Genomic DNA, 15,403 nt, shown 5'->3' with positions numbered 1-15,403 from the left:
TGCCTTGGATAATTTGGTAAAGGAGTTTCAAGATGTGTTTCAAGATCCTCCAAAAGGCCTTCCACCTTTGAGAGGGATTGAACACCAAATTGATTTGATTCCGGGATCTTCCTTACGAAATCGTCCGGCCTATAGAACCAATCCAAGTGAAACCAAGGAAATTCGCCAACAAATAGAGGCTTTGATTGAAAAAGGTTGGGTCCAAGATAGCATGAGCCCTTGTGCTATGCCTATTATCCTTGTCCCTAAGAAAGATGGCACACGGAGGATGTGTTCGGATTGTAGGGCTATCAATAACATTACAATTAAGTATAGGCATCCCATACCTAGGCTTGATGATTTGTTGGATGAATTGCATGGTTCAAAAATCTTTACAAAGATTGATCTTAAAAGCGGCTACAATCAAATCCGTATCAAACCGGGTGATGAATGGAAGACGGCTTTTAAGACCAACTTTGGCTTATATGAGTGGTTAGTTATGCCCTTTGGCTTAACTAATGCTCCAAGTACTTTCATGCGCCTCATGTATCATGTTTTGAGACCTTTCATTGGTAATTTTGTTGTTGTTTATTTTGATGATATACTCATTTATAGCTTATCTTTGAAAGACCATAGGTTGCATGTTAGGCAAGTATTAGAAACCCTTAGGAAGGAACATTTGTATGCTAACCTTGCTAAATGTATGTTAGCACTTGATCATATAGAATTCCTAGGGTTTGTTGTGAGTAGCAAACGGGTCCATGTGGATCAAGCTAAGGTAGTGGCCATTCAAAATTGGCCTACACCTAAATCCATGAATGAAGTCCGAAGTTTCCATGGACTTGCTTCTTTTTATAGAAGATTTGTACCTAACTTTGGTACAATAGCCGCACCACTCAATGATATAGTAAAAAAGGATGTGGTTTTTCAATGGGGAGAAGCACAACCAAAAGCTTTTGATATTTTGAAGGAAAAATTAACTAATGCTCCCATCTTAGCCCTTCCTAATTTTTCTAAAACCTTTGAGATTGAGTGTGATGCTTCAAGTATAGGCATTGGGGTTGTTCTCCTTCAAGAGGGCCACCCCATAGCTTATTTTAGTGAGAAATTGAAGGGAAGTCATCTCAACTATTCCACTTATGATAAAGAGTTATATGCACTTGTTAGGGCTTTGTTTACTTGGCAACATTATCTTTTTCCTAAAGAGTTTGTGATTCATAGTGATCATGAATCTCTTAAATATTTGAAAAGCAAAAACAAACTTAACAAGAGGCATGCTAACTGGGTGGAATTCCTTGAGCAATTTCCTTATGTGATCAAACACAAGCAAGGCAAAATAAACATTGTGGCCGATGCACTTTCTAGAAGATATGCCTTGATTACTCTTTTGGGTTCTCAATATCTTGGCTTTGATCACATTAAGGATCTTTATCATGAAGACCTTGATTTTTCTCTTATCTATAAAGAGTGTCTTAAAGGAGGACACAAAGATTTTTTTATACAAGATGGCTTTCTTTTTAAAGGAAAACGTCTTTGTGTTCCCCAATGCTCAATTAGATTATCTCTTGTTAGAGAAGCACATGAGGGAGGATTAATGGGTCACTTTGGGGTTGCTAAAACTTTGGATGTGTTGCATGAACATTTCTATTGGCCTCATATTCATAAACATGTTCATAGTTTGTGTGATAAATGCATAGCTTGACGCAAGGCTAAATCTAGGATGCATCCCCATGGTCTATATACTCCTCTCCCTATCCCTTCAATGCCTTGGGTTGACATATCTATGGATTTCATCTTAGGATTACCCAAGACATCAAAGGGAAAGGATTCCATTTTTGTGGTAGTGGATCATTTTTCAAAGATGGCTCACTTTATTCCTTGCCACAAAGTGGATGATGCATGTCATATTGCAAACCTCTTCTTTCAAGAAGTGGTTCGTTTGCATGGGATTCCTAGAACTATTCTGTCTGATAGAGATCCAAAGTTCTTGAGTCACTTTTGGAAGACCTTGTGGGGTAAGCTTGGTACTAAGCTTTTATTTTCTACCACTTGTCACCCACAAACCGATGGTCAAACCGAAGTGGTCAATAGAACTTTAGGACAACTATTGAGATGCTTCATTTCCGGGAATCCTAAAGTGTGGGAGAATTTACTACCCCATGTTGAGTTTGCATATAACCGTGTAGTAAATTCTACCACCTCACATTCTCCTTTTGAGGTTGTCTATGGGTTTAACCCCTTAACACCTCTTGATCTTCTTCCTATTCCCATTCTTGGAGATGTCTTGTGCAAAGATGGGGATGAAAAGGCTTCTTTTGGGAAAACTTTGCATAAAGACATCAAGATGAGAATTGAGAAGAAGGTTGGCAAGTATGTTGAACTTGCCAATAAAAGGAGAAAAGCATTGTTTTTTGAGGAAGGTGATTGGGTTTGGCTTCATTTAAGGAAGGATCGCTTTCCTACTCAAAGGAAGTCCAAACTAATACCTCGTGGTAATGGACCTTTCCAAGTCCTCGAGAGGATTAATGACAATGCTTATGAGTTAGATATGCCTGATACATACCTTGGTAGTCATACATTTAATATCAGTGATCTAACTCCTTTTTCTGTAGGTCTACAGAATTCGTGGTCGAATTCTCTCCAACTCGGGGAGTATGATGGAGATCAAGTTCAAGACCAAATGGAGGCCAATACTCAAGGACAAGAAGAGGAAGAGGCTCAAGTGTTAGACGCTCAAGGAGTTGGTAGCCCACCTCAAAGGCTTACAAGAAGTCAATTCAAGGCATTACGAAATAATGGAAGGTTGTTTTCTCTTTTTGTAATATCTTTGTTAGAAGGTGCTTAGAGGGAAACATAAGACACCTCTTTTGTAAAATCATCTTTAGGTCTTTAGTTTAGGAAAATAATAGGAAGCTTGGGGGGTGTGAGCTTAGTAGAGGGGTGTAGGCGTAATAGGGAGGTGCCAAACTAAGAGAGGAAGTCACACCTTCCTCATGCTCTAAGTTGGCGCCACTTTTATGTCATTTGGGGGGCAATTTGAGTTTAATTAGCTTTTCATTTCAGCACCTCTTAGGCTATAAATAAAGGTGCTTGCCTTTGTAAAAATCATATTGGAAATTAGTAATAGAGAAACTCTACTCAATTTGAGAGAGAATTTGTGAGAACTTGTCTTCTCCTTCACCTTGTCTTATCTTGAGTGCATTTGGTTCTCTCAAGTGGTGGCACTAACTCACTTATCTTGGAGCCTTCACCATCCAAGTGGCGTGATCATCAAACCAAAGCCTTCATCTCCATAAGTTCTTCTTTATTTCATCTCCATATTCATATGAAGCATAAACATGCCTTAGTTTCTTTTGTTCGGTTCATCTTCCTTTTCTTGCATTTATGTTCGGCTATCTTCAATTGCTTTTGTTTTAATTCGGTTCAGTAGCTTTTTTTCATGTTCTGTTCGGTCTAATTGCTTTCTTAAGAGTTTCAATCGGTTCATTTGCCTTTCTATACATTTTAATCGGTTCAATTGGCAATAGATGGATCTTCCATGTGAGTTTGGTGTTTGGTGCAAGTTTTGGTGAGTTCTTGAAACATAGAACATTGATCCAATTCTATTGAAAGTGCCTAAGCTATCTCCAACTCAAGTTGATTCCATAGAATGTCAAAGAATCATCTCTACTTTGATAGTGGAATCATATCATAACTCATGTTAACTCATACAATCTATGGGGCCCAACTTACGTGGCCCACCATTGCTATCAGTCGACCGATGTCCGATGCCTTTCTCTCAGGCCGATGACCGAGGTCTGGCCTGTACAAAAGGGAATTTGGTGTGAAAATTTTTTAATAAGGTGTAAAGCTTTAGAAGAATTTTGAAAAATATTCCCAACTTTCTCTAAGAAATATTGCATGTAATTAGAGTTATAAAGAGATAAACAAGAGAAGGAAGGAAAGTACCGTAATGTGTCGGTAGATTTTATTATTGGAAGGATCAGCATTGCGGTTTTCACCACGTTTGGTGAGGTTATGAACCTCGTTTTGTTATTTTTGTCATTTTTTTCATTTTTCATTTTTACTTGGTCTTGATTTACCTCTTTTATCATTATGGTTCTTTAGCTTGGGCAATTAGAAGCAATGTGCCCAAAACCTAGACATTTAAAACATTTTTTACTTGAGGTTTTGGTGGGTGATTTAGGAGTAGAAGATGAGGGTTTAGAAACTCTAGGATTGTAAGTGGTTTATTTTACTAAGTTGGAAGGAAAGGTTTTTGAAGAAGTTTGATTTTTGTCCTTCCACGATGTTTTGTAGAAGTCATCATTATAAGTAGTTTTGAAATAAGTTTTCTTTAAAAATTGTGATTCAATCTTGATGGCTAGGTGAACCAATTTTTCCAAAGAGGAATATTCATATAATTCTACCACAACTTGAATTTCTCTTCTCAAGTCACTTACAAATCTAGCTCTCTTTGACTCCTCATTTTCATGCATGTCAATTTTAGTCAAAAATTAGTTTCAAGATCTTTGAAGTACTCATCTACACTTCTAGGTCCTTGTTGAAGTCGTTGGAGCTTCAACAGGAGTTTCTTCCTATAATGAGGAGGAACAAACCTCGTGCGCATACATTCTTTAAAATCATACCAAGAGACCATGGTTAGCCTCTTGTTTAGCCCAATGTCCATTACAACTTGGTGCCACCATTGCATGGCATAGTCTAAAAATTATAGGGAGGCTAGCTTTACCTTTTGGTCCTCTTGGACCTCATATACATTGAAAATTCTCTCAACCTTAGTCTCCCATCCTAAGTAAATATTGGGCTCACTTTCCCCACTAAAGCTAGAAAATTTTACATAGGAAAAAGAAATTTTAGAAGGATGGTGTTGGTGGCGCCTTTCATCATATTGGTAATTCTCCAATCTTCATCTTCTTTGTGGTTGCCGTAATGGTTATAGCTCCTTGAAGCTCTCCTTTGCTCCCACCTCTCTCATCTTGGTTGTCTTTCATGTGTCGTTTCAAGACTTTGAAGTCTATCCTCCAATTTCCGCATTTCTTCCTCTTTTTGGGCTAAGGATCTCTTTGCTGCCACAAGCTCACCCACAAGAAAAACCTTTTGGGGAGATTGAGGTTTGGATGATTCCTCTAAAGAAAGAAGAGCCATAAAAATTGCACAAGAATAACAACAATTAGTGAAAGAAAGCTTAATAACCCTTTCCTCACTTGTGTCACTCTTTTATGTATAAAAGAGGAGAAAAGATCCAAGCACTCAAAAAGAATTTTCTCTCAACAACAGTTTATCTTGGGATTTCAAGCTCTCAAATGAAAAAAAAAAAAAACAAAGCCCTTAACACTTTATCTCAAAAAAACCACAACAGAACTAAAGAATTTGAAAAGACAAACAAGAAAAGCTCAAAACAAAGAAGCAAAACCAAGTTGGGAAAAAAGATGATGACAAAACTTTTAAAGAAAGACAAGCTAGAAAAGGCACAAAAAAGGACTCTAAGATACTTACTTGACTTTTACAAATGAAGTTTTACTCTTGCTAGATATTGTAAAAGCAAAAGGATCAAATTCCACAATGTTGAAATCAATTTGCCAAATAAAATGAATCCATTTTTTTTTTGAAATGGTGGTTGTTCTTGTCGGTTGACTGCGTTACAAGTTGACTTTAGGTTGAACGCGGCCTCCTAGGTTTGTCTCCTCTAGAACTAGAATCACGTCTCTTTGTTGAGCTTATAATATGGCTCTGTTGGGACAAAGGGCGTCCTACCTGTTCATTACACTCTGACGATCAAGTCAGCTAGGGTCACCGAAAAGCAACAACTTAATAAGATGTGCGAAAAACAATGTACCTTTTCCTAGAGACCTATTCTCCTTTTTATCACTGCTCATGCAACATGCAACCACTTCCCCTGGAGCTCAACGAAACTTAACTGAAAATAATTAAAATTTTATTGGTAACAAAAAATCACCTGCCGCGACACCAATGATCTTCAGGTGCTATCCGCAGGCCCACTTTCTGTTACCCAATCATCCGCCTATATTACTAGGGTTAATAGAAACTAGCCACGTGTAACAGAAATGTAACAGATTTATAACAGAAAAAATATTATAACAAATAACGAGATTATATCCACCACACAAATATATCTTTTAACAGGTGAAAAAATGAAATTACTTTGTGTACCCATCCTGCGCTCTGGGCTCAACCTGTCCAAAGTGATTGGCCAAGGTTTACATAGGCCCAAACACCGAGCAGGTCTCTCGTGGCATAAAGGAACCGATCAGACCTTGTTGTACAAAATAATCGAGCAGGCCTCGTGGTACAAAAGAACCGAGCATACGAAAATACTACCGAGAACCGGGCACTGGTCATTACACAAGCTCCCCAGGCTCGAGCTGAGTTTAACTAAGTGATAGCTATCGTTTTGCTATCAAATTAATATGATTCTAGCGTAGACTTGTCTAACACTAGAGAGATGATAGTATAATTGTGGACAAATGTCCCCAAGTCGTCTCCCAACGAATCCAATAGTAAAATCAGTTGATCACGGTTTAGAATCTATTTGCAAGCAATAAAAGTTAGCAATAACAATAAAGATAAAAAAGGGGGTTTGAGATAGTTGTGCAGAAAATATAAAAGAGATTAAAATAGCAAATAAAAAGCGGTTGATCCCAAGTTCTTCCACCATTGAATTCTTCACAGGTTCTCTAAAGATTAATCTTTTCTCAATCCTCCAACAGAGCTAAACCAGATTGAACATGCGCCGATCTAATTCAACTGAAACTCACCAGTAAAGCATGTGTCTACTAGTTTAATCAATACCCACTTTGTTCCATGCGTATACTCCATGGGAATGCTTACCTCCTCTCCCTTGAATCATGCGCCCAAGAAATTAATTAGAACAATGCGAACTAACTAAGAAACCAAAGTTTAAGATAAGGAAGACTCTCAATCATGCGTTCAAGTACAACCTCTCACAAAAACCAGTTTTCCAGGAGATTAGACAATAAAAACAACTGCTATAGAGAATTAAAAATCGAAACTTTTATTGAACAAAACCTCAGAACTCAATGGGAAATTACAAAGGAATCAACAAAAAAGGTTTAGCCTTCCATGCGAAGGCAAAACAAAAGAATTACTAAGAAGAAAATAAACTAAGAAAACCCTATGAAGCTCTCTCCTTTCTCCTTGATGCTTGTGTCCTTTTATAGGCTTTTCTGCTCCAAGGATCTTGAGAGAATATTGTAGTTTATATTTTGTTAACCATTTCCAAGTTTCTATCTTTCCATAATTCTTGTATTTTGCAGAAGATTTGCTTCCAATTCTGTTTATGAGATATTGTAGATTTTATTTTCTCTTTCTTCTCCTAAGAATTTGTTTCCTGTTTTGGTTCAAGAAGCAACTTGGACTTTTGCATATTTGGCCCATTCACAAAGGTAGATGCTTCCTCCGGATAATTTACTCTAATAACACAAAATTAACAATAATAATAGTTAAGGCCCAAATAAACCCAATTCTAAGAATATTAATTAAAACAATGGATTTATTTATTATTATAGTCCAATAATCTATGAATAAGGCTAGTGAGAGTGAATAAATATATGCTCATCACTAAGCGAAGAGTCTCCCGAGCACTGTTGGTAGTTGACGTGATTGTTTCTCAGAGGTAGGTGGGCGCGGTTTTTGAAGCGTTTTTGAAGAGAAGTTTTACTGTTCGCGGTCCCCACTACACGTGTTCCAGTGCTGGTAGTAACGAAACTTAACCATTTCAAATTCCTTCTTCAAAAACTCTAAAACTCTTCGTCTTTCATCATTCGTTATTTAGGGCTTTCTTTCTTACTCCCTTGCATCGTTCATAAATCTTCTACTCACTTTTTCGAGCTTCCGTTCATCAATCACGTAAGGTACTCCTTTTTTCCCCTCTCGATTATTCATCCTTTGCTTGCTTTGCCTGGGATTACTCTATTCTCATCTATATCTGATTTATGCTCAACACCATTTGTTAGTGTGTTATCGAATGATCCCCGAAATGTGTAGCTAGGTTTTATTTTCCTGTTCTTCTATTTGAATTCATACTTGTTTTGCATTGTGCTGGGTCTGAACTATTTTGCTTTCTACGTGTGACTGTGCTTAGCTGCAAGCCCTAATGAATTATAAAACCTTGTATCTCTGGGCTCCCTCGAACCTTATTTCTGAAACCTCCTCTTACACTTCTCACGAAAAAATAGTGGCCCTTAGGAAGAAAAAATGTCGCTTTGGTAGGGAGGACAATTGGATTTTCCTAGACCCTTGCTCACCCGACGAACCCGTATGTTGTGATGAAGCCATATCCCTAGGCAACCCTTTTTGCTACATTTACGCCACTGTTTTTCAAAGAGTCCACCTTCGTCTTCCCTTGTCAGATTTTGAAAAAGAACTCTTGACCGAGTTGAACGTAGCCCCAGCCTAACTGCATCCTAACAGCTAGGCATTTGTTCGTGCCTTTGCTATTCTTTGCGATCAACTCAATGTCCTACCTTCTCTTGATGTGTTTCTTTACCTCTTCCAGGTGAAGAAACTACAGCTTCAACTTTGGGTCTCTGTAAACAGCATCCCTGGAAAGGGGATCCTTACCCTCTTCCAATCCTCTTACAAGAATTTCAAAGGCCATTTTCTAAAAATCCGAGCTAACAAAAAACACACCGACCTCTTGGACAGGTTTCCCTTATACTTGACCGTGAAACCTAACTCGAGGCTTACCCGGGGCTTAGACAAGCTAGCTCCTACCGATCAGGAAGGTTGCAAGTTTTTCACAAGCTTCCCTGTTGCTTTCGATACGGTCTATCTGTTGGCCCACGAGTATGACCCAGACTCTCTAAAGAGTTACACCTGTACACATTTTTCCTCTAACCTCAGAGATTAGGTTTATTACTTGCGAAACATAACATGTTCTTGCTTTCGTCTTTCCTGCAGATAGCATGTTGGCCCGCTTGAACAAGGAGGACCTCCTAAGGATGGCCGCGAAAGCCAAGATGGCTAGTCGTGCTCCACTGAAGGTTGTGGTTGCCCCTACTTCCTCTGAAAATGACAAGGACACCGCCTCGGGCTTCAACTTTACTAGGAAGAGGGGGAGGGCTCAAGCCACCATCCTGATGCCCTCGCCTTCCCGAGGCCAGGTGGCCTCAAAAGCTGCTCCGCCTTCGCCACTTTCGCACACCCCTACCGCCACGCCATGTCTTCTTGAGGCAAGTGCAGAGAGCTCGAGGCGAAAAGGCCTTTGGGACTAGGATGTCGGTGTTGCCTCCCTCCTAAAGGACTCCATCTTGCGCCCCAAGGACGAGGAGAGAATGGATGCCCACAGTGGCCAACATCTGCTGCAAGAAATTATGAAGCAGCTCGGACAAGCTCTGGCCAGGTATTTCTTCGTGAAGAAAATTAGGCGTTGAGAGGTCGCCATCGAACAGGAGAAACAAGATGCTCAACAGAAGATGGCGGACCTACAACAAGAGATCCAGAGCCTCCGAGCCCTTCACCAGCAAATCGCGCAACTCTTGGAGGCTAAAACTAAGGAGGCCGCTGCGCAGGCGACTCGCCTGACAAAGCAGGACGACCATCTGTCTCATTTGCAACAAAAGCTTGTTCAGAAGGATAAGTTCTTCACTTACGAGGTCAAGGTTTACAAGGGTAAGACTGCCCAAGCTCTCTTGGTAGGCTTTGAGGTTGTTGTCGAGTAGGCTTCCAGTCTCCACCTGAGCTTGGACTTCTCCCAGCTAGGACCAAAAAAGAGAGTCGTGGACGGGTGACTAGTAGAGGAGTAGGGTTTTAGCTTTATCATGGTGGTGTAACTATAAATTATATCATACTCTATTTTTATTATTATTATGGAACCGTTTTATTTTACCGCAACCATGTGTCGTATAACAACCCCTCTACCCTTTACACATGCATGCCTCACCTGACTTCGACTAGTTTAAGAAGCTTACGATAATGTGTACACATCTGAGTATATTACTCAATCAATTCGTTATTAATGCTAACTCTTCCCATCATGGGATAACAAGTATAAACAAAGTTTTAACAAAACTAACCTTTGGCTAGACCATTCACCATAGCCTCTACAGGCTAGCGTTCAAAGCAATGCGTTCAAAGGCATCTTACCTCGAATCCAACAGGCATCGCCTTGCCTGGCGCATGCTCGAACGATTGAGCTATGCAACTACTGTTGAACCAAGTGGTGTTCAAGCTTTGAAGAATCCAAACCCTTTGAAGGATGTTGAAGCCTTGGCTGTGCTTGTTGTTGCTGTGCTGGTTTAGTTTAGTTCTGGGGTAGTTTGAGTGTTGTAATCCACCTTTTGATTAAATCTAAAGCATAGGCATTCTCAATCTTTTTGAAAGTAAAATGTTTTCAAACTAAGTTAAAACAACCGATTGTTTTGTCGAAACAACCGATTGTTTATACTTAGATGTTTTGAGAAAAGATTGAAAACTGTTTTTCAAATGGTTGAACTGTTAGAACCAAAACAACCGATTGATTCGAGGAAACAACCGATTGTTTGTTTTGGGACCATAACAGAAAAACTGTTTTATCTTTGACTGAGCTTTAAATGATTTAACTGCTTACGCTCCAGTCATTAAATGCTTTGACCAATCTTTTAATGCAATTTAAGAGTTTGTTAAGATTTGATAACAAACAACATCTTTGAATAAATTCAGAAAAACAGATTTGAGTAACAATCTTTTAAAAGATTTTGAAAAGAGTTTTTGAGTTTTTCAAAGAGCTGAGATTGCTTAGAGTTTGTGATTGATCAAAGTGAGTGGAATAGGATTCTGCTTGTATTGATTTCAGATTATCTTCTGTAACAAGTGTAATCCTTGTACTCTGTGAAACAAGTTTCGTTTCTGTGTTTGCTTAGATTGGTTGTGTGTTCTTGAGGGGATCAAGATCAACAATCTTAGTGTTGGTGTGTTGGCCAAGAAGAGTGTGTGTCTTGAGGTGATCAAGGTCACTTTCTTGGTTGTGCTGTAAGTGATCAATATGTGATTGCTTAGTGGATTTCCTTAGGGTTTCTGAGAAGACTGGATGTAGCTCTGGATTTGGAGTGAAACAGTATAAACATCTGTGTGCAATCTCTCTATCCCTAACTCTTTAAATTCAGTTTTGTTTGTTGTTTGCTGGTATAAACAACCGATTGTTTCTGTGAAACAATCGATTGTTTTTCTGGTACTACTGTTTTTTATTGCTGTTTTGGCAAACTGAATATCTTATCAATTGTTTCTTGAGATAATTTCATTCTTGTTTTAAAAGTTTGTGAAAATCCTCTTTAAAAAATTCACCCCCCCCCTCTAGTTTAAAGCCATCCATTCTAACAACTACAAATCATTCTCACAGAGCGCTTGTATTGAGGTTGTTGGCAACTCCTAAGTTGTCCTGCACCAATCGCATCATTCACCTGCGCCACCAGCTCATCCTGCACAACGTCTATACTCGGGTGTCTCTCACACACCAAGCTAGCTCATTTCACCATGTGACAACTGGATCTCTTATCTATGAAACCTCACCTACCCCTCAGAGCGCCAGACTTGGGTGATTTCTTTCACACCAGGCTAGCCCGACTTGCCCTGTATTGGGTCAGGTGCGCTCTTTGTGCAACTTTACTCATCCCACAAAGCACCTAGACCCGAGTGATCGCTTTCACACCGGACTAGCCTGACTCGTGTTGGTCTGGATGAGGCATCTACGCAACTTTACCCGCAGTGCGACTTCGGGAGGAAGGTTAATTTATCTGCCAATGGTAACTAATCGCTCACACGACCCTTTCTTAGAGAGCCTCTCCGAGAAAGGTCGTCGCACCATGCATCACAATCAAACGACAGGGGTAAAGGAAAACAACATTGCATCATAAACAACTTATTTATTAGGTGACCTCGTTAAAAAACCCTCTTTAAGGGAAAAAGAGCGTCACCCTATAGCGTCATATTGTTTATCAACAATTAACTAAAATAAAACTTGAGATTAACAGTGTTCCATGTTCGAGGGATGGGTCCTCCCTCCATGGTTTCTAACCTGTATGCACCATTTCCGACTTTGATATGAATGAACAACATGTAAGTGTTGGGGAAATTTAGCCATTTATGCGGGTAGTTGCTCAATCTATTGTGTCAGAATTTTATTTTAAGCCAAGAGTTTTTGAATACCTTGTCTATCATGTGGGGCTTGATAATCAGTTGATGCCACTGCGTCAATAATCCTTGCCGCTTGTTCTACATCAAGAGCCATCATTATGTCGTCAGCTGCAGCATTTAAGAGCATCTTTGTGTCAGATCTGAGACCAGTGAGAAATATGCTCAGTTGAGCAATATCTTCAAACCCATGATTTGGGCATTTTCTCAATATCATCTTAAATCTTTCCCATGTCTCACAAAAGACTTCATATGCTCTTTGTCTGAACATAGAGATTTTAGACTTTGCTTTGATGTAGCGAGAAATTGGAAAAAATATTTGCAAAAATGTTTCATCTACATCTTCCTAGCTAATGAGGCTCTGATTTGAAAGTGATTTGAGTCATAACTTAGCCTTTCCGGTCAATGAAAAAGGAAACAAACGCATATAAACAATTTCAATATCAGCTGATTGAAAATCCATTGTTCCCACCAATTCATAAAATGAGTCCAAATGTGAATATGGATCCTCATGTTCCATTGCTGTAAATTGATATGACTGATGAAAGTGAGAAAATCAGGATTTATTTCCAAGGCCTTGGTAGTAGCAAGTATTGCAAACTAGAAAAATGTCTTGGCCCTTGGTACATGACATAATCTTCAAGTGTCCTCCTAGGAGGTGGTGCTTGTTCTTTTGCCATGTTGCTTTCTTCGTGAAAGATATTAATGGGAAAAAATAGAGTATTTTTTTTTTCTTTTTTAAAAAAATTAAAACACAAATAAAATAAAATATCTTCAAAATAAATTTGAAGATAAAATTAAAACAAATTAAAAAAAATCTGCAATTAAAATAAAATAAAATAAAATAAAATAGTTAACAAAAAAACAAATATAAACAAACTACAGAAATATAAACAAGAACTATTAACAAAAAAATAAAAACAGTTAGAATATTTACAATAATTAGGAATTCATACTAAAAATCAAATTGTTCCCCCACAACGACGTCAAAAACTTGATAACTTTCTACGGCAAGTGCACCACATTGTCAGAAGTAATAATTTGTCTCTAATGTCGGATATCGATCCCACAAGGAACAATGAATTATCAAGTACAATAATCGCTAAATATAAAATAGAACAATAAAAAGAGTGTTGAAATTGGTTGTGTTGGTAATCGTCAATAAGAGAACAGAAAAAGAATTGATTGTTTCAAGTTGGAAAAATATGGATTAGGTTTCATCTCTCTCACTCTCATGTATTTTGATTAGTATGTCAATATTAAGTTCTTTGATTGAAGATTGATGCCTGTAGAAAATTCATTTATATCGATCTCTTGCATATAAAATTCTTAAGAATGTTTCCTAAATATCAATCTCTAGCATACTTATAAAAACAACTTAGAATCTTGCTCAGACGTTAATAGTAATTAACATTTCAAGTCTATATCTAACACTCAAATATGTTAAGTATTGTTGTTTAGGTCAGAACCCTAAAAATACCTCTCAGTCAGATTTAAGATTCTCAAACATGTCACAGCTATTTAGAAGCAAAACAACAATACTAGTAATCAATCAAGAAAAGAATATTATATCATATTAAATATCACCTCAATACATAAGAGTTCAAACAGATTCCTCCCAATCCCAAAGGGTAGAATTAGTCACGCATACTTCTAGCACCTTCCATTCTCCCAATTGGTTACAAATCACTCAATGGTGTTTCTCTCTCAATCTGGCACCCTAGGGTTGTGCCTCTAGCCCCCTATTTAACTTAATTTGCTAGGGTTAGGTGACTTCCTGCGTCGCGCTAATTGGCTTATTGATAAAACATAAAAGTGGCCCAATTTGTCTAACGCATTCTCGCTCAAGCGAGTAAAGCGTTAATTTATGAAAATCCTTACTGGAGCATTCTCACTTAAGCGAAAATCTTTGCTACTAAGTTGGACTTTTTTTCTCTCTTTTGTGTGTTCTGGGCCTTTCAACTTTCTCCTTTTAGCTTATATCATTCTTCTTTGGCCATATCTCCATTCTTCCCTATAAACTTGCAATTAACACCAAATTTGGGAATAAAATGTTTTTATTCAAATAAAGATCACAAAAATGTAAAAAGGTATAAATTCATAAGTTATGGATTATTTTATATGTATTAGCAATTAATACTCATAAGTGTCTATATTTTAATATAAAATATTACTGAACTTAGGCACTTATTACTCTGCAATAACTTCATTGTATCCGTTGGACGCTTGATAATGCAATTTATCCTTGTCCCCCTCTGCGTCTTGACGGTTCCTAAAAACACATTAGGTAGGAAACCTTTATGATTGCCAATGATTTTATATATTAAAATTCTTAGAAAAAACATATCATTGAATAACAATTTCTTAATATCTTTTAATATCAAATGAATTATCAATCCATTACATTCTTAGATTCAAACATATAATTAATATATCCAAGTTTAGAATAAATCTTTTAGTTTCTCTTGAATATATGTATCAAAGTATATTTCGAAAAACCTTATAAAGACATTAAATGCATTTGTGCTCTATTTTTCGAAAACCTTTCCAAGCACAAATTTAAAACTTAATCAAGTATAGTTGTGTTTTCGCAAGATGTCTTTTACAAAGATATATCAATGTAGCTCATAATTAAAATACTGTGTTTTGATCAAATATGATTTGTATAACACAATCAAAACATGTTAATAACATATGTAATGGTGAAAAGATTAAATATGAAAACTTCCTTGTCACTAGTTCGTCCAGCGCATGATCTCCATTTATCATGTTCTTTGATCATCGTCTGGTTTGTCTGAAGCTCATGCTTTTCTTGCATGCAGTGTAGCTCGTTTATCTTCATCTAATGCATTTTTCTTGAGCTCCTAAGTGTTTAAAATTCCTCTGATACGTTGTATGTGACTCTTTGGTCCATTGAGTTCTTTTGTAGACTTCGTTTACTTTTCTTGTACAAACTTTAACTAATTTCTTTACTTTGTTCGGCGTTTGTTTTTGAATGCTTCCTCTACCACTCATTTTGTTGGTCTTTTGACCATGAATAATTCTTTCTATGCTTATCATGTAGTACACTTTAGTATTATAATCATTTGTGCTCTCAGTCTGATCCTGTAGCACACTATTCGTTTGATGCAAGCTTGAGCTTTTTAATGGGTGATATACCGTCTGACACTTTAAAAGGAGACCTCTCCCACTCACACTATTTAACGAAGCCATAATTGACGAGAAGATGATTTGAACTCATAAAAGGAAAAGAACATATTCGAAGTTGGTATAATAC

At 37.7% G+C, this 15,403-nt stretch overlaps 1 pseudogene; it reads left to right on the top strand.

The window, feature by feature from the left end:
• The first annotated feature begins 12,311 nt into the window (after positions 1 to 12,311).
• On the top strand, positions 12,312 to 12,417 carry LOC137827362 (small nucleolar RNA R71; annotated as a pseudogene).
• The last annotated feature ends 2,986 nt before the right edge of the window (positions 12,418 to 15,403 follow it).

The sequence above is a fragment of the Phaseolus vulgaris genome, chromosome 8, assembly GCF_051622355.1.
Source record: "Phaseolus vulgaris cultivar YP4 chromosome 8, ASM5162235v1, whole genome shotgun sequence".
Taxonomy (NCBI): domain Eukaryota; kingdom Viridiplantae; phylum Streptophyta; class Magnoliopsida; order Fabales; family Fabaceae; genus Phaseolus; species Phaseolus vulgaris.
Note: the sequence above shows the minus strand (reverse complement) of the source record. Positions and strands in the feature narration are given on the sequence as shown.